Here is a 22,708-nt window from a genome sequence, read left to right as displayed (position 1 = left end):
AGAGAGGTAGTCTTGAGAGCAGGAGCTTAAAAAGGTTTGGTCTGCTCTCAGTCTTCGTTGGATCAAGTTGCTCACTCGAACCTAGCTGCGGTCCTGCAACCCCCTGATCAGCTTTGCTTCTAGCCTTTGCTTGTCATGCCTGCCCACCTTGGTGTCAGACCCATAATCTTTCTTTATGACCATCCTCTTTAACTTTAGCCATATTTCGATTTTGGATCAGTGGTTCTCAGACTAAGTGGGCTCCCTGAGTAGAGCATGCCTGGCGGGAAGGGGTGGGTGGGAGACACATTCCATCTAGAGCAGTGATGGCCAAACTTGGCCCTCCAGCTGTTTTGGGACTACAATTTCCATCATCCCTGACCACTGGTCCTGTTAGCTAGGGATGATGGGAGTTGTAGTCCCAAAACAGCTGGCGGGCCAAGTTTGGCCATCACTGATCTAGAGAGTAGACCCAGCAGTGGGCAGAATTGAGAGACTTTCCTCCAAGTAGCAGGCGTCGTGTTGCAGCAATCTAGACTGCTTTGCAAACCATGGACACTATAGGGAGGGCATCCAGAGCTGGGGAGGAGAAACGAAAGGCCCATTATACAATTGAAACTCTGCATAGTATTGCAAACAACCTAAGAAAGGAGATAGTAGAAAACCCACCTCTTAACAAGGACTCTAGTCCAGGAATCATGAAGAATGATGCATACATAATGCCATAATAACGTCAGTTCCAGATATTTTAGATAAATGAAACTCAATTTTACAGCTGTTATATATTCAAATAGTGCATTGAACATTGGCGAGTTCTTCTATAAACCAGATATACCCAGCAAACAAGGTGGTCCAATATGATCAAATCAGCAACAGCCTAATAGTATGTGAAATCACATTATGGATTACTTTTCTAGGGCCTACTTTTGAATACAGTGGTACCTTGGGTTAAGTACGTAATTCGTTCCAGAGGTCCGTACTTAACCTGAAACTGTTCTTAACCTGAAGCACCACTTTAGCTAATGGGGCCTCCTGCTACTGCTGCGCTGCCGGAGCACAATTTCTGTTCTCATCCTGAAGCAAAGTTCTTAACCTGAAGCACTATTTCTGGGTTAGCGGGGTCTGTAACCTGAAACGTATGTAACCTGAAGTGTATGTAACCTGAGGTACCACTGTACATGGGATATCTAAGGGAGTTTTCTCCAGTGCAACTTAGATGTGTTTGTTACTTGCCAAAACCATCTTCCATATAACTCTGATAGTAGTGATGATAAATTATGGACACTGAGTTAAAGTGATCTTTGACCATCTTAGCCAAAAGCAAACAGTGCTTGGTAGATATGGATTGTATTTGCATAAGCTTGCAATTTTATATTGTAAATGTATTTCAGTGTGCTGCTTTAATTCACAATGTTTGCCTCAGATCTGCGAGCTGCTGAAGCACTAAGTTTGAAGTTCTGACAAGCAGATCTTGTCTTCAGGTAGATCAAACGTTTTGTGGAAGGCTGAATCAGTCTTCACTTCCAGGAAGAAATGTTGGCTATTTATTATGTCATAAAGACACAGTAAAATGCATCTTAGATTTTTGTGTTTCTTTGTTTAGAGTATTTTTGTTTAAACCCCATTTTTAATTTTCTACATCAAGTTAACAGCTGGGTTAACCGTTGCATCAAACAGATTGATGTGTGCTAGTAAAATAGAGGTTCAGTTAATGTTTCCCTTTCATCAATTTCCATTGTAAAATGCAGCAGCTGGAGAACTTTGAAGAACCACAATAGTATGTACACGTAGCTACTTGACTTTAAAGCAGTGTTTATTTTTTGAGGTAGTAATTTTTTTTTAATGCTTTGAAGTTCTGGTCATCATCTCTAGAGATGGCTTTGTAATAAGACTACATGAGAGTTGATTCTTTAACGGGATTAAATCAGTGTTTTTGTTTTTACCAGCTATTACTATGCTACAGACTGTGTGGGGCAGGGCAGGTGTAGGATTTTATCATGTTTGACTATATTCCTGTGTGGATATTTGCTTTCTTGACATAGCTGTATTATTATAATGAACAGGGTGGTAAGAGATTTCCTGTTTTGGGAGATTCATAATCACAAACATGGCAAACGTGATTTTTTTGTGTGGTGTTACACCAGTCACTTTCAACAGCAGTATGCATACATGTACACAACTTAAAATGTCCACATATGTAGAGCTGGAACCCCTGATTGGTCCAGGCTTCCGAGGAGGATGCACACAGGTCTTTATAAATGTTTTGCACTTGAATGTGATAGCCGTACTCTGCTTATGGCCTTTCCCCAGTTGATGGAGAAGTTAACTTTTATTTATATTTTCCTGGATCTTTGTTGGGGTATGTTCTTACACTTTTGGGCAGCTTCACCTATACCTTAAAACTGATCTCATTTAGTATTAGTTATATCTAACCTCTTTGAAATATATGTTTAGGGAAGTTTTTAATGTTTGATAATGTTGCTTTTTTATTATTGTTATTGGTGTTCTGTTGAGAGCCATCCAGAGTGGCTGGGGAAACCCAGCCAGATGGGTGGGGTGTGTATGTATGTATGTATAAATAAATATTATTATTATTATTATTATTATTATTAATTATTAATGCCTTTTTGAACATTTTCTACCTGCTTTAAGACTGAGGTAGGAAAAAATAATGTTGCAGTTGGCCCTTCTCTAGGAAAGACTTTTCCATAACAAAAATCACATGTTATACTGTAACTGGTGTGGCTCCATACTTCAGGTGATAATTGTGCTCCTCACTTAAAAACACAACACATGTAAAGTGTGAAGGATATTCTAAACTTTGAGCATCAAGGTATTTATATCACAGGGGCCGTTGCTAAATCAGGACTATGCGGAGATGTGCGCATGGATCTGAATCAATTTTAGTTGCATAAGCAGACAGTGACTTTGGAAATTAATGCATGTATATACAGCAGCTTTGGTCTTTTGGCAGTCATTAAGTGGTTAGTCTGAAACTAATTAAGCCCCATGAAGGATTTATGGCATACCTTGTCATCTCCCTTAAATATGTTTTTCACATTGTTGTAACATCTTCTAAATGGAATTTTAATGCACGCTTTAAACTTGATACTGATTAGCCAGTACAAACTATCTTGAATTTTGGGCGGGAAAGCCCTAGGCACAAATCCTACTGCAGGGTCCTCCAGGGTGAGGAGGTTCGCATCTAGTGGAAAGGAAGCCCTGTAACCAAGACCCCACCACTCCCCCCCCTTATGGGGGGAGGGAACCATGTTTAAAACTGCTTAATAATAATAATAATAATAATAATAATAATAATAATAATAATTATTATTTGTACCCCGCCCATCTGGCTGGGTTTCCCCAGCCACTCTGGGCAGCTTCCAACAAAGATGAAAAATACACTAAAATGTCACATATTAAAAACTTCCCTGAAGCCTTCAGATGTCTTCTGAATGTCAGGTAGTTGTTTATCACTTTGACATCTGATGGGAGGGCGTTCCACAGGGCGGGCGCCACTACCGAGAAGGCCCTCTGCCTGTTTCCCTGTAACTTGGCCTCTCGCAGTGAGGGAACCGCCAGAAGGCCCTCGGAGCTGGACCTCAGTGTCCGGGAAGAACGATGGGGGTGGAGATGCTCCTTCAGATATACTGGACCGAGGCCGTTTAAGTAAAGATAGCTAAGTAAAGATAGCTATCCACCTGTCCCCTCCCTCTCCCTGCCCTGTTTCCTCCAATTGGGGTTCCCACAGGTGATCACCCCCAAATGGTAATGACAAGAGTAGCAAGGCTGGTTGCGCCAGTGATTTTTGAGGTGCCACTTCAGGTGACAATGGGTAGACAATGGGACCCTGCCCGACTTCCCTTGTGTGGTGGCATTTCTTTGCATGTTCAGACCCAGAAACCTCCTCCCTAAATAAATTTTCACTTGACTCAAAATTTTGGTTTGGTTTATGGCAGAATTTAGGTCACAACTTTATTGATTACAGAAAGTGACTGGTTACATAGGCTCTGGTTCAACTAGCTCCCTGCCATGCAGGTAGCGCTGACCCAGGGCACCAGCATAGGTCAGCCAAGGGTGAACACCTGGATAAGCGGAAAGCTGGAACAGGCTAGCTCTGCCATCCAAATGGACTCAGGCACGGGCACAACCCCCTCTCAGGGATTGACCAAACTATTGAGTCCCTGGATTCCTTTAATGGAATACCTTCACATAGGGATGGCGAGAGTGTTCTCCCATCCCTATCACCTGAACCAGAGCCTATCCGCAACCTTACAAGTTGTGATGATTTGCTACGCGGCAGGTGAAACCCAAATGGCAACAGCCTATCAGCCAAGTGGGGAAAATTCCTGCAGTGCCCCAGTCCTAACGACAGATGACACACAACGACATAGTAAGGTCAAGCGCAACAAGCCCTAAAAGTAGGGAGAGGTGGGTGGGTGTTCCGAATGCATGCACCGAAAGAGGAAGCTCTGGGTCACGTGCATGTGCATAAATAGGTCCCTCAAACCGTTTAGACTGCGTCCCATTGGCCAGATTGTACCCAGCTTTGAGGGACCTACCAATCGGGTGTTGTGGCTAACCAATTGTACCCACCCACAGCACAGGGTGTCTGTTGTCCAGGTCTCACCGCAATACGTGCCCTCTTTAAGGGAGGACCTGATTTGCCTGAGGCTCTCTGCCTATGTGTGTGTATATATATGCAAATGCTGGTAGAGGGTGCCAAACTGGATCTTTGACCCTGGTGAAATAAAGGCTAGTTTCGCCACTGCTTGTATTATGTGCATGTATCTCTTTTAGTCTTGAATAAGTTATGACTGGGTGTGTGCTCACTGGAAGGACAGATCATGAAGCTGAGGCTCCAGTACTTTGGCCACGTCATGAGAAGAGAAGACTCCCTGGAAAAGACCCTGATGTTGGGAAAGATGGAGGGCACAAGGAGAAGGGGACGACAGAGGACAAGATGGTTGGATGGTGTTCTCGAAGCTACCAGCATGAGTTTGACCAAACTGCGGGAGGCAGTGGAAGATAGGAGTGCCTGGCGTGCTCTGGTCCTTGGGGTCACGAAGAGTCGGACACAACTAAACGACTAAACAACAAGTTATGTATAATATTCAAGGAAGGTTATAAGGAATTCTGGTTTTGTGTAGGGGTGTCAGAGAATATGTAAGCTTCACCTCTCATGGAGAACCTGTTGTAAAGCTAGAGATTCATTATGAGACACTGACTTGCGATAGCTGTGTTTTGCGATGGCCTCTGGCTTTTGTGGGGGGGGGGGAATTAGAAACCAGAGCCTTTCCATAGTGCAGTAATAACAATATTGCGACCCTTTTCTTTGGGCAAGTTAGTTAGAAAGCTCTCTTTGACTTTAATTATTAGTTTACCCTGCCATGTGAGCAGAGCACCTCCTAAATCCGGTTTATGCCTTGAAGGCGTGAGAATTTCTCTACTGCTTGAGGTCTGTGCAAATCATCTGCACTACAAAGGAATCACATCTCAGTCCATTTTGGTAATCTGGGAAGGACAAATATTTAGAAACGGCTGTGTAACAATAGCAAAAGGAGAAGTAAATTAAAGTGTGCTGGGATCTTGTCCTAAATTGTATTTGACTTGAAGTTCAGGAAGGAGAAAAATGCCTTCTTTGATTTAGTTTTTTAAATGGGAGGAGGAACTAGAGCATCCCAAGAAAGCAAAAATAAGCATTTGATTTGTTGTTTTTAAAATAGTGTCTCAACTTTTTAATTTGATTTTTTAAAAAATACATTGGTGTAGCACAAGCTTTATTTTATAATTCAGAACAGTTGAGAAATGGTTTTATTTGTCTTGGCTGTTGCACCTTTATTTAATGTACTTAAAACATTTATCCTCTGTTGAGCTTTAGAGATCACGGTGAACATGTAAAATTAGGAATTAGCAAATAAAACTCTCAATATAATATTACATCACTGCAGTATTGTGGAGTATTTGTGTATATTCTGCACATGATCAGAAACCTGCTCCACCTGACATAAATATGCTTCAGAATAAAATAATTAAATGTGCAGTAAAAAAGACACCATAATAAAGTGAAAACTCTGAGGCCCTGTCGTTCTGCCCAGTATCTGAACTGGGGACTCTGAGGCCTGATTTATAGTTGTTGTAGAGAGGAGTGATATAAAATTATTAAATTGTGAGTGACCTGACTTGGTTCTCTGAAGGTTTTAGAGCCTACTTCAGGCACAAAGAGAAATGGAGTTTTGAAAGGTTGTTCTTTGTAACAGACAGACTTTACGAAGCCAGTGGATCCTGAGACAGATGGATGCCAACAAGGGGAAAGTGAAACAAGTAGATTGGCCATGCCTGGTTTAAATACCTAAGAGCCTGACCTTTTGATCCTGCAGGGGAAATACAGCAGGACCTTCTGCCTGCTGATTTTAGGCATCCAATTTTTCTAGTTCCTTGTAGCTCAAATCTCCAGCTGTAGCAAGCGAAAAACTGATTTTTGTTTAGTAGTCTTTGTTGGAACTACAGCTGCAGAGAACATTCAGTGTGTGACTTATAGAATCATAAAGTTAGAAGGGACCATGAGGATCATCTGGTTCAACCCCTTGCAATGCAGGAATCTTTTTGCCCAACACGGGGCTCAAACCCACAACTCTGAGATTAAGAGTCTCATGCTCGACCAACCAAGCTATCAGGATCTTAAGAGGTTAATTCTGTTATTGGTCTAACTGACAGCAAACTTAATTGGCTGGAGGTTCTAGTCTGTTGGGTTTTGGCTGTGAGTGAAGAGGAAGATTGAAATTTGAGTAATGGAGGAATTGGAGGGGAAAGTGGTTCTGCAGGCAGTTTCCTCCCTTTTTAGGCTTGACGTAACAAAGACAACCCCCACCCTTCATTTCTCATCATATTATATGCTGTTCTTGTTCAGTTGGTTAGCATTAAAGTATTATCAGAATTTCATTTTCTATCTGGACTCGATTCTGCTTTATTCTTGTCACTCTGATAATGGTGGTTGGACACATTAAATACACACAAACAGTTAAGTGCAAGGTATTGAACCTGAGATCTTTTATGTACAGTACTTGAATTTAGGAAAATGCCTCTTGAGCAAATAGTTTGAAGTCCAGTCCTCATACACTACATTTCTTTCAACCCCTACCTTCCAGCCAGGCAAGCAGCCACACAATTTCTCTGCCATAACAAAAATATTCTGTTTCTACTATAGCTCTATGAAGACACACTGTTTTTTTGGGGGGGGGGGTTGAGCTAGCAAGTTTTATGTTTTATTTCCTTCTCATTACTGTACATGGAAAAGCACAAATTTGCTATAAGGTTTAGCCAGATTATTTAATGATGAGAAGCAGTACAAAGTCATGGTTCTGCTCTTAGTATATTTTAGCAGAGCCTGTTGTATGGCTGGCTGCTTATTTAACATATCTGTGAATGTTAAAAGAACAACCACATTAAAAATCACATTAAAATTACTGGTCCATGGGTTTGTCACATTCTAAATTGCTTAACATTTTGCATTCAATTAGACCAAATGAAAGTTGTTGGTTTTTGTCAGAACAATTTGGTAGCTAGCAATGTCAGTGTCTGCTTGCCTTCTTTTTCTTTTTCCGTACTTGCCTGCTTTAAAGTGCTTTTGTTTCTGATCTTCATGAGCAACTGATGATGAGCAGAGTGTGAACGAGCACTGATGGTACTCTCAGTGTATTGTGCATAATTTCCCCTGACCTGAACTGTAGCCTGTAGTGTTGGGTAGAAGTGTGATACAGCACACCAACCCTTCTAAGAAATTATAGGGGTGGAGCCCATCCAAACACTGTTTTCATTAGCCTTCAGATTACTGAGAATGCTTGTCAGAAACCTTTGGTTTTGGAGGGTGATGTCATGATCATTGCACACGTTGCTTTTACAAGGGGGGCAAATATACAAAAAAGGCCTTGTGCAGTTCAGCCCTGAGAGTGGACATGATGACACTTTAACAAGTATATCTTGGAGAGAGGGAAAAGGAAGGGTCTGTCCAAAGGAAAATGTGAAACTTTGTTATTTTGCATTTTATGTACCGTTGGTTGTTACTTTTTATATATAGTTACTCCACTTTTACTAAGGTTATTTGAGATCACTTTGATTAAGATCCTACAACTCAAACATGCATTTATTTTAATATTAAGACTGTATTCCTATGGTTGCAAGGGAGAGGAACTGAAGGCATTTAAACTGCTTTATGCTGCACCTGGCTGGGCCTATATGCAAGTTTCCAACAACAACTGTACTCTTAACGCTTTCCCTTGCCCTTTGATTTGCAGTGGCTTTTCAGACAGGAGTCTTTCTCATCCCTACCTGGAGATACCAAAGATTGATCCTGGGACCTTTTCCATACAAGACATGTGGTCTACCATGAGGTAGAGGAAAGGGGAAGGAGAGATTTAGACATGCTCAGAAGTTTATTTAAATTTATCTCTGGTTTGTGGCCTGTCAGAGTGCCAGGAGGACTTTGGACCCAAGCCATATTTCAAGATAGCCCCCTTCTGCTTCTTCAGATTATGGAACTCCAACATCTGTTGGCTTTGAAGGAACCAGCCATAGGGAGGGAGTCTGTGAGATCAGATCTCTGACGTTGGAGGGGTAGATTTGACCTAACTTGCAGCCCCTGGAATGCCCTTTCAGATATTGTAGGGTTACGCTCTGGGTTTTTTCATTTTGACAGCTTTCAGGGTCCTACTATAGAATCATTATATCGGCCTTTGTTTCCCTACCATTGGGGAAGGCTCAGGGGAGAAGTTCTGTTTCGCAGATGGGTTATTTCAAAATATGGATGGCTCTCTTACCCACTTGAGAAGTTGGCTACTTCTTTGTGATGCACACTCATCCCTGTAGCTTTCAGATAATTTTCACTTCAAGGCAGAGGTGCCCCTAGTAAGCTAATTGTGTGTGTGTGTGTGTGTGTGTGTGTGTGTGTGTGTTCAGACCAGCACCTAATTGGCTCTAAACAAATGTTTAGTTCATGACAAAACCTTCTGTTTGAGAGCAGCTCCTTCATTTCATCTTTGATATGTTTGTATCAACACCAGGTGAATAGCCTTTCTGTTTTCTCAAAATTGATGACTGTTTCATGGTCAGTTACTTTACACAGGTTGACTTATGGGGAAATGAAATTGCCCTCAAGTGTATCGATCAGGAATCAGCTTCTGATTTAATTCCAAACTAGATTTGATTATGGCACTTCCATGTGCATAAACAAGAATTGTCCCGGGAACTTAGAGCAGGGTCCAAGTTTTAAGACAAAAAGGGGCATACAGATGAAATTCAAAGGCTCCTTACCTGCAGCCCCCACTCTTCTGCTGTGCATTGGCAAAACACTTTGGGGAGAAAAGCTGTAGGTGATGGGGTAGTTCTGTACTTTGCATCTGTGAACTCTTTTTGGCTTCAGAATCAGACCCTTCCCCACAAATGTTCTTGATTGATTGGGGAAGTTCATGTTTAAGTGCATGGGATTGCCACCATCAATTATATTTTCGTCCTTGGCTTCTCATTTTTACTGTGTGGATTGTAAAAGTTATAGCGCAATTGCGAAAGCAGCATCTAAACTAGCATTGATGCATATCAGTTTGATGCCTCTGTCATTGCTGTAGAAGACTGTTGTGCAGTGCCTAACTTGCTGTTTGGAAGAGTTTTTATCCTGTGCACATCTCCTTCTGGTAGCTTAAAAAAATCATTTGTCATTAGTTAAATTTATGGTGGCAGTTTTAGATTTTGAGGAAGCTCTAGTGACCTCTCAGGTAATTCAGTGAACCTGTCACTAATAATTCCATTCCTTAGCTAATAGTACAGAGTTTAATACAGAAATTATGAGCTAGGCCTCTTTCCCCCCAGGGAAGATTTTTTTTAAAAAAACCCCGTTTTTGAAGGGTCAAGGTGCATGTGTAGTGTATTTAAACAGGGGTTAGGAGATTTTGTACTTTGAAGAGGAGTTAAGCTTTCTCTAAGCTCTAAAAGTGTTCTCTTTTTAAGAACACTTTTGGTATAAATCAGTTATATAATAACCCTTGATTCTTAACTTTCTGTTCCTTACCATGAAACTATACACAAATTAATATGAACGCTATTGGAATATCGGTGTACTTCCAAAGTTTTACATAGTTCTAGTATTACAACAGTTCCAATTTGCCCAGCCATATACAGTATGTGGGCTCTGTCCTCATAACTTTCTGGCCTGGCTACAGGTTTTAGGGACTTGGGAATGTGAGAAGAAAGAAAGTTGTTTTAGACTGTTGAAGATGGAGTCTGAGGCTTGCACTGTCTGTCTGTCTGTCTGTCTGTCTGTCTCTGTGCTGTGGTTGGCATGGAATTAATTAGCAGGCTCATATGTTGTGTGAAATTTCTCCCCATCATCAGTATTTTTTGGAACCCTTTTCCAAACCCTTTTTGGAATACCCTTTTCACTGGTATTACAGATGTTGAAAAAGTTTTTGAAAGGAAACTGAGAGCCTGTAGAATGCAAAGGCTGACAAAGTTAATTTGGAACTAAGTGTTAAAACACTTATCAGCATTACAACACACTTTTAAAAGTAAAATAACACTGAGAATTACAGGTGGGTTTCCTCCCCCCTCCCACTTGGTTGTCATGGGTGCGGGGAGAGAACCAGTTTCATATGCGTAATATTAGCTTTTCTGCAAGTACAGCTCTTCACTCATTGCTGTTGGAGAAGATGGAGCCTGAAGCGCCTTCACATATAGAGCTTCCCAAACCAGCTATGATATATATTGTAGTTATATAATTGATCATCATTCAACTATATTTTCTTACTTGTGAATAACAGTGAGGAGGCTGACAAATCCTGCATTAGTTTAAGGACTACGGAAAGCTGTGCAGTGGGAGCATATACCTCCTTCATTGCTCAAGGTTTAGGTTTTTTGAATGTTAAGCTGGTGCAACTGTAAATGGGTTGAACGTTTCCCATAGCCTTGGTGAGTTTGGAAAGGAGCCCTGATAAATTTGTGGCAAGGAGGCACAATGGATTATTTCCTCCTGTCTCTTCAGAGACTGTCAGATCTATGTAATGTCAGTGCTTTTTTTAAAAAAAAATGAAGGTATGAGGGTACTTAATTAAAATTTTAAATTATTATTATTATTATTATTATTATTATTATTATTATTATTATTATACCCCACCCATCTGGCTGGGTTTCCCAGTACTTGCAAGAGTGAGCCAACACATGTGCAAATAATCTTAAATGCACATGATGATTAGTGATTTCTATGACTTACCGGTATTGCCTTGAAATTAATGATAACTTTATTAAATAAGTCACAGTAAGTTTAAGTCCCTTAGCAGTGTACTAGTTGTGCTAGTGGAATGGCTTGCACAGGAGACGGGCCGCAAGGCAGCACAGTTATTGTTGCTGGTTGTGAAGCAGATTATGGTATCCCTGATACTTGTTGCATAACAAGTTTCCGCTAGTATTGCGATGGATTTCGTATTGTGCAGCCATTATTCTTGCACTTAATGCTACTGCAACAGCCCTTGCATTCACAGTCAAAAAAATGTTGAATTTGGGCTTCTGGTTTGAAGAAAATAGTTGAATTTATGCATTGTTTTCAAATAATAATAAAAATTATCTCATATATTTGTTGAGCTAATCCATTTTTAAAAGTTACCAGCTTATAATTAGAGCTGGTGGTTTTCATTTAGTGTGAGCTATGCAAAACTGGAGTGTCCCAGAGACATTTAACACATGCTTCTGAAGGCACTGAAGGTTAGCTCTCTCAAAGCCTGGCCATTGATTTATCTGCACGCAAGAGGAATTCCCAGGCTCCCATCTCTTTGCCAAGAGACAACTAGAAAATATTGTCTCCGCATTGGAAGAGCTGTGTTTGGGCAGTGCTCTCAAACCCAAGCAGCCTAGTGAATAAACATTTAAATTTGTGCTCAAACAACATTTTCTCTTGCCTTGTCTGCTTCAGCCTTCATTAGTGTGTCAGCAAATCTCAGATCAGATAAAACCTTCTGTATGAGCTGTTGCAATGTCCGTTTACTCAAATCACTTGGACCTCTTTTGTAAAGAAAAAAACTCCTGTAGTCTTAATACTTATTTCATTACCCTAAGCAGGAAAAAGTGTAGGTGCTGAATAAAGGCAGCTATTAGAGTCCATGGTGTTACAGTTCTCTGACTTAAGCAGCAACCTCCCAGGTTGATGCCATAACTGTTCATTTGATAAAAGAAACATTTATGAGAGCCATATACATAGCTTAAGTTGTCCCTAATTGAACATTCACAGCCTCCCCCTTTGTGTATGGAAAAACTTTAGCACAGGCAGATTCCAGAAGCCTGCAGAGAATGTAATACAGTGTTATAGAATATTCATTTGTTAAATGCCAAAAAACGCAAATCGAGTAAACCAAACGAGCCATCATAAGATGCAAAGCAGCAGAGATTTTTAAAATATATATATATATTAATGGCTGCATTCCGATTCATCTAGCCATGTAAAGAGTTGATATCATCTCATAAAACTTAAAAACATAGCCATGATGAAAACAGACATAAAACATCAATAACAGTCTTGCATAATGCTAGTTAATAATGAAAGGTAGTGTTCTAAATTAGCCGGGTGAGTTTTGCCACTGGCAACCATGTGGAAACCTCTGGATGCTAGGTTGGCAATGGACGTCTCCATCTAGCTGGCCTCTCCAGTTTTCTTAAGCAGGCAAGCAGAAGAGCTTATTTATTGTACTTATAATTATATATATTTATACACCTTTTTCTACAAGGAGTACATGGTTCTTCCACTGCTCAGTTAATCCACATAACACCCTTGTGAGGTAGGTTAGGTTGAGAAGCAAAATGTCACATAGAGAAGGATCTGAAATATTTTCCTTGAAGCTTGAATCTGTTGTATTCTGCATTGTTGTATTTGATGTACTGGTATTTGATGTTTAAATGTCTTGTAAACCGCTTTGAGGTTTTTTTCTTCTTTAAAATGTAAAGCGATATAGACATGAAATGAATAAGAACAATAATTGGACCTGCGCCAGTAGCACAACACGCCTGGCACTGGGGGAATTTTGAACACTGCTGCAAGACCCTGAGATGTAAATGCTATGTGGTCCAGCATCACCTGGAACCAGCTACCCACATATAAGCAGAATCACTACAACCCAGTGTTGTCTCCACCCAGCTTGGACCGCTGCTCCAGAATTCCATGACTGATGATACTGAAAGCTGCTGAGAGATCTATTGTTAGTAGTTCTCCTGAAACTAGTAACAATAGAGATGGCCAGGACTCTTCATGATACTAATAATAATTAATTAATACATACCCCACCCATCTGGCTGGGTTTCCCTTGAATACAGTGCGGCTTCCAAACTTGTAAGAGTTGACCAGGGTGTGGGTGGGTGCAGTTAGACAGCTAGCTCCGATATGGTGGTTGTGCTTTTCACCTTGTCTTAATTCTCACAAGGTAGAATTGAGAATACTTCCTCTTTGTACTAACAGCATTGTACATAAATGGACAGGTGATGTCTTCTCTAGATGCCTGCCAAGCAATGTAATCAGTGTATAACATCAAGTTGGTGGGATTTCTAAAGTACCAACCTTGTCCAATTTATGAAGTGCTGCATGTGGCTTTTTGCATCATTTATTATGTTTACGGGTGATGGACTCATATCATCTCCCGCCTTGGCTGCTTGTAAAAATAGCCCAGTCTGGGGGTTTGCGTATACTTGTTCAAGTTTCCTATTAGTTGTAACTCATAGTGGAAAGCCAACACCTGTGATAATGGAATGCATATGACTGTGTAACTTTGTATAAATGTTAGTACAGCTGCGCTCCAGTGTAAGTCATTTATTATTGGTGCATGTTTGTCAGATCAGGCAACTTGCTTGAAGTTACAAACAGGCGTGTTAAACTCTACTTTAGAAAGTCAAGCTTCTATGACTGTTGAAACAATTTAATTTCCTCATCCAATTTGATACATTTTGAGAAAGGTACACATTTTGAATGTTATTTGAAACATGCAAATTTCTGCACCTTTTTATATTTTAAACCATACGCTGCAGTTGTTTGATTTCTTTCAATAATTTTGGTTTACATCAGTTTAACAAGCCTTTATGGTGTATGATTGGGGGGGGGGGGACTGAACTGATCTGCATGATTTGTTTGTGTTGTGACTTTTAAAATCATAACATAAATTTTAATAGTTACATTTTTATACTTATTCTGAGATGACTTGCAGTTACTTTATGTGGTACTGCAAATAATAATAATAATAATAATAATAATAATAATAATAAATTTTATTTATATCCCGCCCTCCCCAGCCGAAGCCGGGCTCAGGGCGGCTAACAACAATAAAACAGTACAGCAGTACAACACAACACAACACTCTAAAATCATTCATTATAAAGTTAATTCAACTCAAGCCACTGGCAACCATTGGGCCAGAGCTCCGTGAAGATTGCCAAGGGAGGGAGTCAGGCTGTGCCCTGGCCAAAGGCCTGGTGGAACAGCTCTGTCTTGCAGGCCCTGCGGAAAGATGTCAAGTTGCTGTTATGAGTAGCCAAATACACAGGAAATGTGTCAAAATGAGAACATATTCACAAACAACTAGAAATTGTTGAAGGCATTATTCCTCCCCATGTGTGCACTGTTGCACATGTGAGAAGGGATAAGCATAGTGTCCACTCCCTGCTTAATGCTTGGGTACCATAGATATTTTCTTATTTTTAACAGAATAATGCAATCCTCTAGCCATCTTCCTCCTCTTGTGGATCTTGCTCAGTTTAAAAAATGAGGTGTCCAAGAGGTTTATCATGTGGGGGAAGGAAAATGGGCACAGTGATGTAGTAATAGTAGTTGCTAGTAGTAATTTTTCACCGTACATAGGACAATGTGGTCTTGAAAGATACCATACCATCAGCTGTCTCAAAGCGACAACTTAAGTCGTAGTACACACCAAACCTATCCATTCTTAAGGAAATCAGCCCTGAGTGCTCACTGGAAGGACAGATCGTGAAGCTGAGGCTCCAATACTTTGGCCACCTCATGAGAAGAGAAGACTCCCTGGAAAAGACCCTGATGTTGGGAAAGATGGAGGGCACAAGGAGAAGGAGACGACAGAGGACAAGATGGTTGGACAGTGTTGTCGAAGCTACCAGTATGAGTTTGACCAAACTGCGGGTGGCAGTGGAAGACAGGAGTGCCTGGTGTGCTCTGGTCCATGGGGTCACGAAGAGTCGGACATGACTAAACGACTAAACAACAACAACACACCATAGTGCATGCTGTTATTCCAAGATCAGATGAGGTTGTCTCTTAGTTGTCAGAATAACTGGACCTTGGGGTACATTATGAAACAAATGATTGAATTAGCCAGCAGGGGAAAAGCAAGTCAGACTGTACTTATTTAATTTCTTTGGACTTATTCCTGCATATTTGCAGAATATAATATGCATGTATGCATTCTTATGTTTATAGGTCCATAAGTGCTATTAAGGTTGGCATAGGGCCAGCTATCATACCTCATAATACGCCACCAGAGCTTTTAAGCTGCTAAGGTAAGATACATATGACCCAACTCCACCAATGTCACACATTCCTTTGCTTATAAGCAGCTGACTGTGTGTAGCGGAGATCAGCCTGTTTAACAGATTTTGTGGTTTGATTGAAACTCCACAGGTGTGTGTAGTGTTCCTTTTGAACTCAAGAGGTTATATTGTTGGTTAGCTTATCCATAAAGAATTGAAATTAAAGCATGCCTGCTGAGGTTATTAGTCGGCCTCTATTGTATGAAACCCTTTTGGTTTCTTTACTTAAATGCCTGTCTCCACTACACGTCTCTATCACAACCACACCTATTTATTTATAGAAATAGAAGATTCTTGTGTCTGAAAAGCAGTAGGTAGCAGAAAATTGGCCGATAAAATTATGCTTGTGGAAATGATCATCACTAGTCATAGAAGCAAAACAGACAGATTTCTACTGCTCATGAATTGTGACCACAGCTGAACTAGGCATCTTACTTCTTTTCATACATGTTTAATAAGAAGTGGCTGCCATAGAGGCCAGTTGCATTTCTAGAGTCTTCCATTGGTTTTCAGCCTGTCTTCACATGTTAACAAAATGCTTGTTCTTATTTTTGAGAGTTTGGCTACATCTTTCTTCAACATTTCTCTGGTTACTAGGATGCTGCATAATGCTAAGCTGAGTAATATGTGCAAGTCTCTGATTTGACAGTAATTCATGTCTGGGTCTGTATTGTCAAGGGCCGCTCTAGTCTCCAGACAGTAGTCCTAGGGCTAGAATTATATTGAGCTATACAACTTACCGTAACCCTTTTGCACGAGCTCTTGCTCACTAATAATGCCTTCAAGGAGGTAATGGCCAGAGTATTGCATATAAAACCTAAGGAATGATGTTCCACTGAGGTGCATAGAATCTTTTTCGCAGCCCTTGACTATTGTAGCTTTCCCAGGACAGTGGTGCATGTCATGTGTGGAAGAGTGTGGTTCCAGTTACCTTTAAAGGAGCAATTGCATAACTTGGGAATTCTTGCTGCCCTGTTTAGGGAAGTTTTTAATGACTGATGTTTTAATGTATTTTTAATCTTTTTCTGGATGCTTAGTTGACAGTGTCATTCACCTCTTCTGATATAGTGTAATAAAAAAAGTAAAGTAATATGTTATATGCCTTCCTGGAAGATGGTGATTTGGGCACTGTGGTATGTTCCTTTCTGGATTAATTACTGCAGTGCTCTGAATCGCAGTGGAGATATATTTTATTTCAGTGATTTAAATCAAAACAAGTTAAAAGGCTGATTTAAGAACATAAGAAGAGCCCTCTGGATCAGAGCAGCTGGCCATCTAGGCTAGCATCATGTTCTCACAGTGATGCTATGGGAAGTCTGCATGAGCACAACATGTAGATGGATAACTCAGTTGATTAGAGCGTGGTGCTGATAGCGCCAAGGTTGCAGGTTCGATCCCCGGTTGCATGTTCCTGCATTGCAGGGGATTGGACTAGATGATCGTCAGGGTCTCTTCCAACTCTACAATCCTATGATTCTTCCTATTTCTGCTCCCTAACATGCAATGTGCTTTGGCCATAGCTGGGTCAGCATCTTAAACCAACCATCCACTGCAACCACAGGATTTCTTTCCTTGTAGGTTACTGCCAGTTCAGGCACCATATATGTGAGGTTAGATTTTTATTTATTTTTAATTTTTGCCCCAACTCACATCACTTTCCGCTTGTTTGTTTTGCCGTTGCAATTTTACTGCCCATTTACCAGGTTTGGGTAGATCCTTTTCAAACTCCTCTCAGTGCCTTTTTGTTTTGACCATAGGTTGTCACCAGCAAACTTTGCTCTCTCGCTATTCACTCCTAACTCTAGATCACTTATGAACGAGTTTAAAAGCTCAGGTCCCAATATAGATCCTGAGGGACCCTGCTTCTTACATCCTTACATTGTGAGAACTGCCTTTGTTTTATTTTTTTACCGTCTGCTTCCTGTTCTTTAACCCACTACTGATCCATAAGAGGGCCTGCCCTCTTACCTCACGAGTAAGCTTGGCTTAGCTTCCTCTTTGATGAGGGACTTTTCCAAGAGCTTTTTGAAACTCAGAGTATGCAGTGCCATCTAGATCGCCCCTATCCACATGCTTTTTGACACTCGAAGAACAAAACAGCTTCAAGTGGATTTGTTAAAATATAAGTGGTCTATAAAAATAATCCAAATAAATAAACGCTAAAAAGGTCGTACAGGCAGGGTTTCTTTTCACAGAGACTTATTCTTCTAAGTCAGGGGTAGGCAAACTAAGGCCTGGGGGCTGGATGTGCCCCAATCGCCTTCTCAGTCCGGCCTGCGGGCGGTCCGGGAATCAGCGTGTTTTTACATGAGTAGAATGTGTGCTTTTATTTAAAATGCATCTCTGGGTTATTTGTGGGGCCTGTCTGGTGTTTTTACATGAGTAGAATGTGTGCTTTTATTAAAAGGCGTCTCTGGGTTATTTGTGGGGCATAAGATTTCATTCGTTTTTTCCCCCCCTTCAAAATATAGTCTGGCCCACCACCTGGTCTGAGGGATGGTGGACTGGCCCACGGCTGAAAAAGGTTGCTGACCCCTGTTCTAAGTGCTTGGTAATTCTAGCTTTATCATCAGTATTGCTTTCTTTCAGTTTTCCCAGAACGGACATGTAATTTTATAGATCTTCCTGCCCTCTATCCCTTTATAAAAATAGCTGTTACACTGTCCAATTTTCAGCCTTCCGTAATGGAGGCTGATCTTACAAGTTAAATTTTTTTGTAAGAAGATAAGCAATTTCACATTTGAAATCTCTTGGGTCGATGCCATCTGGAACTGATGATGTATTGCTTTTTATTTTGTCAGCAAGACCTAGATTTCCATCTCTTGTCACAACTGTTTACCTCAGTTTCTCAAACTTCCTTCCTGAGAAAGTTAGTTCAGGGACTGGGCTCTGTCCTGCATCTTCTTCAGTAAAGATGCAACAAATTCATTCAGCTTTTGTTGTTTAGAGCGTAGTGCTGATAACGCCAAGATTGCAGGTTCAATCCCTGTATGGGACAGTTGCATATTCCTGCGTTGCAGGGTGTGGACTAGATGATCCTACGGATCCCTTCCAACTCTACAATTCTATGATTTCCTCCTTTTGCACACCTTTTTACCTCAGATTCTGGACACATAAATTGTTTGACCGCAGATTCAGGAGACATAAAAGAAGGTGATTCGTTTATTAAAAACCCACTGCCACAAGATTTGGGGGCATTGGCATCTCCAGACTTAAATGTCTTTTAAAAGGGTAGACAAGTTTGTGGAGGATAGATCTATTCGACATGATACCTAAATAGAACCTTCCAGGTTCAGAGACGGAATGCCTCTGCATACCAGTTGCTGGGATCTGGAGAACAATGGGAGAGGATTATTGCCTTTATTCCCTGCTTGTGAACTTCCCAGATGCATTTGACTAGCCTGGCCTCTGTTGGTAGCTGAATGTTGGAATTGGTAGACTTTTATGGACTGACTCAGCCGTGCTTCTCTGCTGTTCTTAGTGTAGAGTGGGGCTATGTTTGCAAAGTGTAGTGAAAAATCCTTATACGTGATAGATCTTACAAATGAGGTACCTGGATGCTGGAGTTTAAAGTTTCTCTAAAATAGCAAACCAAATAAGGCCATCTGAAAGGGTCTTAATCTAGCAACTAGTTCAGTTTAAAAGGAAAAACACAGATATGTTTAGCAGCAATAGCTTCTCCTGCAGAAACGGGGGGGGGGGCATGTTAATGGTAATATCCTGCCTTTCTAACCTTGCATGGAAATCAAGCCTTTGCCATACCAGCTGTTACCACTGAGCCCTTGCCCCTTGAGGCTCATTAGGAGAGAAATTCGACTGTCCAATAGGAGAAAGAGAGCTGGAAATTCCAGCCCCCAACAAGCCTGATTTAAGGCAATTTGCATGTGCATGTCATACTGACTCCTCTCTGCAGTATTGCAGAGCAGCCTCAACCAGCTATTTTGTCTCTGCTGTTCTGAGCAGTTAACCAACAGCTTTTGCCGTGAAGACTTCATAAAAGATCGTGCATACAGCTTTGAGTTTTCTTTAGTTCATTTCAAGATAACGATTTTAATTCTTCAACACTGTTCTTATTTGGCAATCAAGGAGAGATATCCTCCCCAAATATTTATCTCTAGTTTCTGCACTACATTTTTTGATGCGGCTTAAGCCAGGAATTTCAGAATAATTGGGTGAGTTAATGCAAGTATTAAGAACTTATGGGTTGGTTTGTTTTTGCAAAGCTGTGTTAAGTATGCATATGATTGTTGACTTGGAATGAGACTGCAGTTGAAGGGGGAGACTTAAAAAGCCTGAGAATAAGTGTGGCAAAACTTAACGGGCTGCCAGGGAATGTGTCTAAAGTAAGAGATTTCCTGGTTTTGTTCGGACCCAACAGGAGGCAAAATGCTTTTATAGTGATTGAAGAGAACAAATGCAAGTAGGTATTGTTTTTAAGGAAGCAGAATGTGCCTGCAAAACTGGCAGAAGGCATTCAGCAATTAAACTTGATTGGTATCTTAAATTTACTTGGGGATATGCATGTACGACAAGCAATTTTCTCATCTGATAAACTGAGATTAGGAAACCTGCACTGAATGTCATTTAAAACATGTTCATCGTATGTCTATTTAGCATACTAAAATATTGTATGGTTTTATGACTTTTTTTTACGAAAAAACACAGCTATTAAGTGCAGAAGTTGAAAAGTATTCTAAATATATTGTCACTTTGAAAAGTGTGCACGTGTTTAGATACAAAAACATTTAACCAGTTATATGCTAAAATCATAGCTCAGCTGTGATTCCTGTGTGTCAAAAGCCAGTTTAATTTAATTCAGCTTTGCAACTTTTGTTAGCAGAGCACACTGGAAGGTTCTAGATAATACATATTATCCAAAATTGGTTTCAAACTTACTGTGTTATGTGCCTTTCAAATGCATGTAGCAGAACAATTCTTTTACAGTTGTGCATTATCTTAACAGGATTTTCTACTGCTGTGAGTTATTCTAAATATTGACATTCCCTGTTTACATAATTTATTGTGGATTCCTGTACATGTTTCAGTTCATTTTCAGTACAAGTTACTTCCTTTTTCAGCTGAAAAAGAGCATATCACTGTGTGTCTGTGTGTGTGTGTGTGTGTGTAGCATTATTGTAAGCATAAAGGATTTATCATAATGAAAACTTGCCTTTACATACCATTGAAAAGTCATTAAGCCATGTATATAAGATTTAGTGTAATGACGGTGCTTAAAATTGTAGGGTGTATGATTTAAACTTGCGTAAGGATTCTTAGAATCCTTTTGCATTGTGCTAAGAGTGCACAGCTTTCCTTGCTTGATACAGGGATGTCTTGCAAGCATATAATTTCTAGTCTAAAATGTTACTTGTAAATTTACCTAACTCTTAAAAATGGCTCTTTTGCTGTTTGGTGAGGTGAAAAAGCTATTGACATATTTAACTAAGAGTTCTGCCAGTTCCTCAAGTTACCTAATACATTTAATTATTTCATCTCTATTTGCTTTAAGTTGTACAATATGTGATTCTAAACAGAAACTACAATTGTATATTAAAGTCCCTTCTAGTTTGTTTGGCATCATCCCAATGAAGGCAAGAACCCATTATGTGGGTTGTTCTTACACTTGGATTTAATCTTTACCCTTAGCTTCTTCTAGGTAAGTTAACCTGTTGATAGATTTAAAAAAATATGGCTTTTAATTGCATCTCTCCATCCTTACTTGTATTCCCAGCAGTCATTCCTTCACTCCATTGTTGCCAGTGCTGAATTAATGTGCATTTTCTGTGCCTATCTGTAAAGCAATTTTTATTACCTTGGCATGGTGATATTTGGAAAATCCCTGCCAGTGGAATTGCAATTCCTAGCCCAGCCTTCAGCCCAGGAAATGAAATAATTTCTCAAGGTCAGGGCAGACACATCAAGTCTTTCGGGATATGGATTGGCAGTAATGCAACAAAACACTTAAATACAAGAGAAGATTAATCCTAAAAATGTTTCGTGACTTGGAAGGTGTTGAATAATGTGATGGATCAATTTAGCTTTTTATGAAGGACTGGTGGATTATGTTGTGACACAAGAACCAGCTTTCTCTTTAAGACTGTGTTCATGGAAGACAGTCTTACTCTGCTACGAATTATCGCCAAAGAAGAATAGGACAGTAGAGGCCCAGAGGGTGAAACCCCCTCCCCTTGGATGTTTGGCTAGTGGCACCTACAGTGTTATAATTATTATTGTTATTGTTATTGTTATTATTATACCCCGCCCATCTGGCTGGGTTTCCCCAGCCATTCTTTTGGTAGATTTCATACTTCCCCAGCCTTCATAGGTGTTGAGACTATATAATACGTCCATAGCATTTTTAAAAAATAATTCATTTGAGAATTGGTTTTATCTGCTTTATATGTTTATAACACACCCTGGGGTCAAGAATGATGAAAGGCAGTATAAAAGTTCAGTGTTTCTGTGACACATACATAAGAGGATTTTAGCAAATGAATATTTGCAGCAATCAGCTGAGTGACCCCAGTACCTCTGAATTCATGTATTGTGAGCAAACGCTATGCATTAATGATGGATTTAGGTTTAAGAAGGATGTAAATTTTAAGTAGCATCTGCAATGACATATACTTACACCTGTACATAATTAAAACCCATGGCCTGTGCAAAAAATGGCTGAGGAAACATTCACATCCAAGCTTCAGGGGTGAAGAATCAGATAATGGGCATCCTGCTTAACACATAATGAGAGCTCTTAGCTCCAAGTTCCTATTAGGAGGAGACAGAAAAGGGCTCTGCTCAGGTGGTGATCGAGGGAAGAGGACTTTGCAAGCATATACCTCCACCCTTGTTTGAAGGAAAGGAGTTAAAATACTTCATTTTAACCATGTTGAACTTTACTTATTAATACTTACTACAGCAAGCTTGTTGGATTTAACAGACACACACATTTTCTTTGTACACATTAAAGTAGACCTAAACTACTTCGATGAGGGAATGGCATTCTGCAGAAACAGAGCTTCCTCGATGAGTAAGTTATCATAGTTAAAGACGAGTGTTCAGTGTATAGCTAGCGGCCTATAAACAAAATAAAAAGCAAGTGCCAGGAAACTGTGGGAGACTCCCTTGGCCTGTGAATAGCAAAGGCACTAGGGAA

At 40.3% G+C, this 22,708-nt stretch overlaps 1 protein-coding gene across 7 annotated transcripts in view; it reads left to right on the top strand.

The window, feature by feature from the left end:
- Positions 1 to 22,708, top strand: part of DISP1 (dispatched RND transporter family member 1) — an 85,712-nt gene that overhangs the window by 19,269 nt on the left and 43,735 nt on the right. For 2 of the 7 annotated variants that reach the window (XM_053383095.1, XM_053383091.1), the window contains exon 1: positions 15,465 to 15,525. The exons of 3 other annotated variants lie outside the window; for them this stretch is intronic. The gene's annotated coding sequence lies outside the window, so the exon portion shown is untranslated. Of the gene's footprint in view, positions 1 to 15,464; positions 15,526 to 19,441; positions 19,728 to 22,708 lie in introns of those variants that run through there. 2 more of the 7 variants (XM_053383093.1, XM_053383090.1) reach the window with 1 other exon arrangement.

Source organism: Podarcis raffonei, chromosome 3, assembly GCF_027172205.1.
Source record: "Podarcis raffonei isolate rPodRaf1 chromosome 3, rPodRaf1.pri, whole genome shotgun sequence".
In the NCBI taxonomy this organism is placed as follows: domain Eukaryota; kingdom Metazoa; phylum Chordata; class Lepidosauria; order Squamata; family Lacertidae; genus Podarcis; species Podarcis raffonei.
The sequence above is the reverse complement of the archived record's forward strand: the minus strand, read 5'-3'. Positions and strand labels throughout refer to the sequence as shown.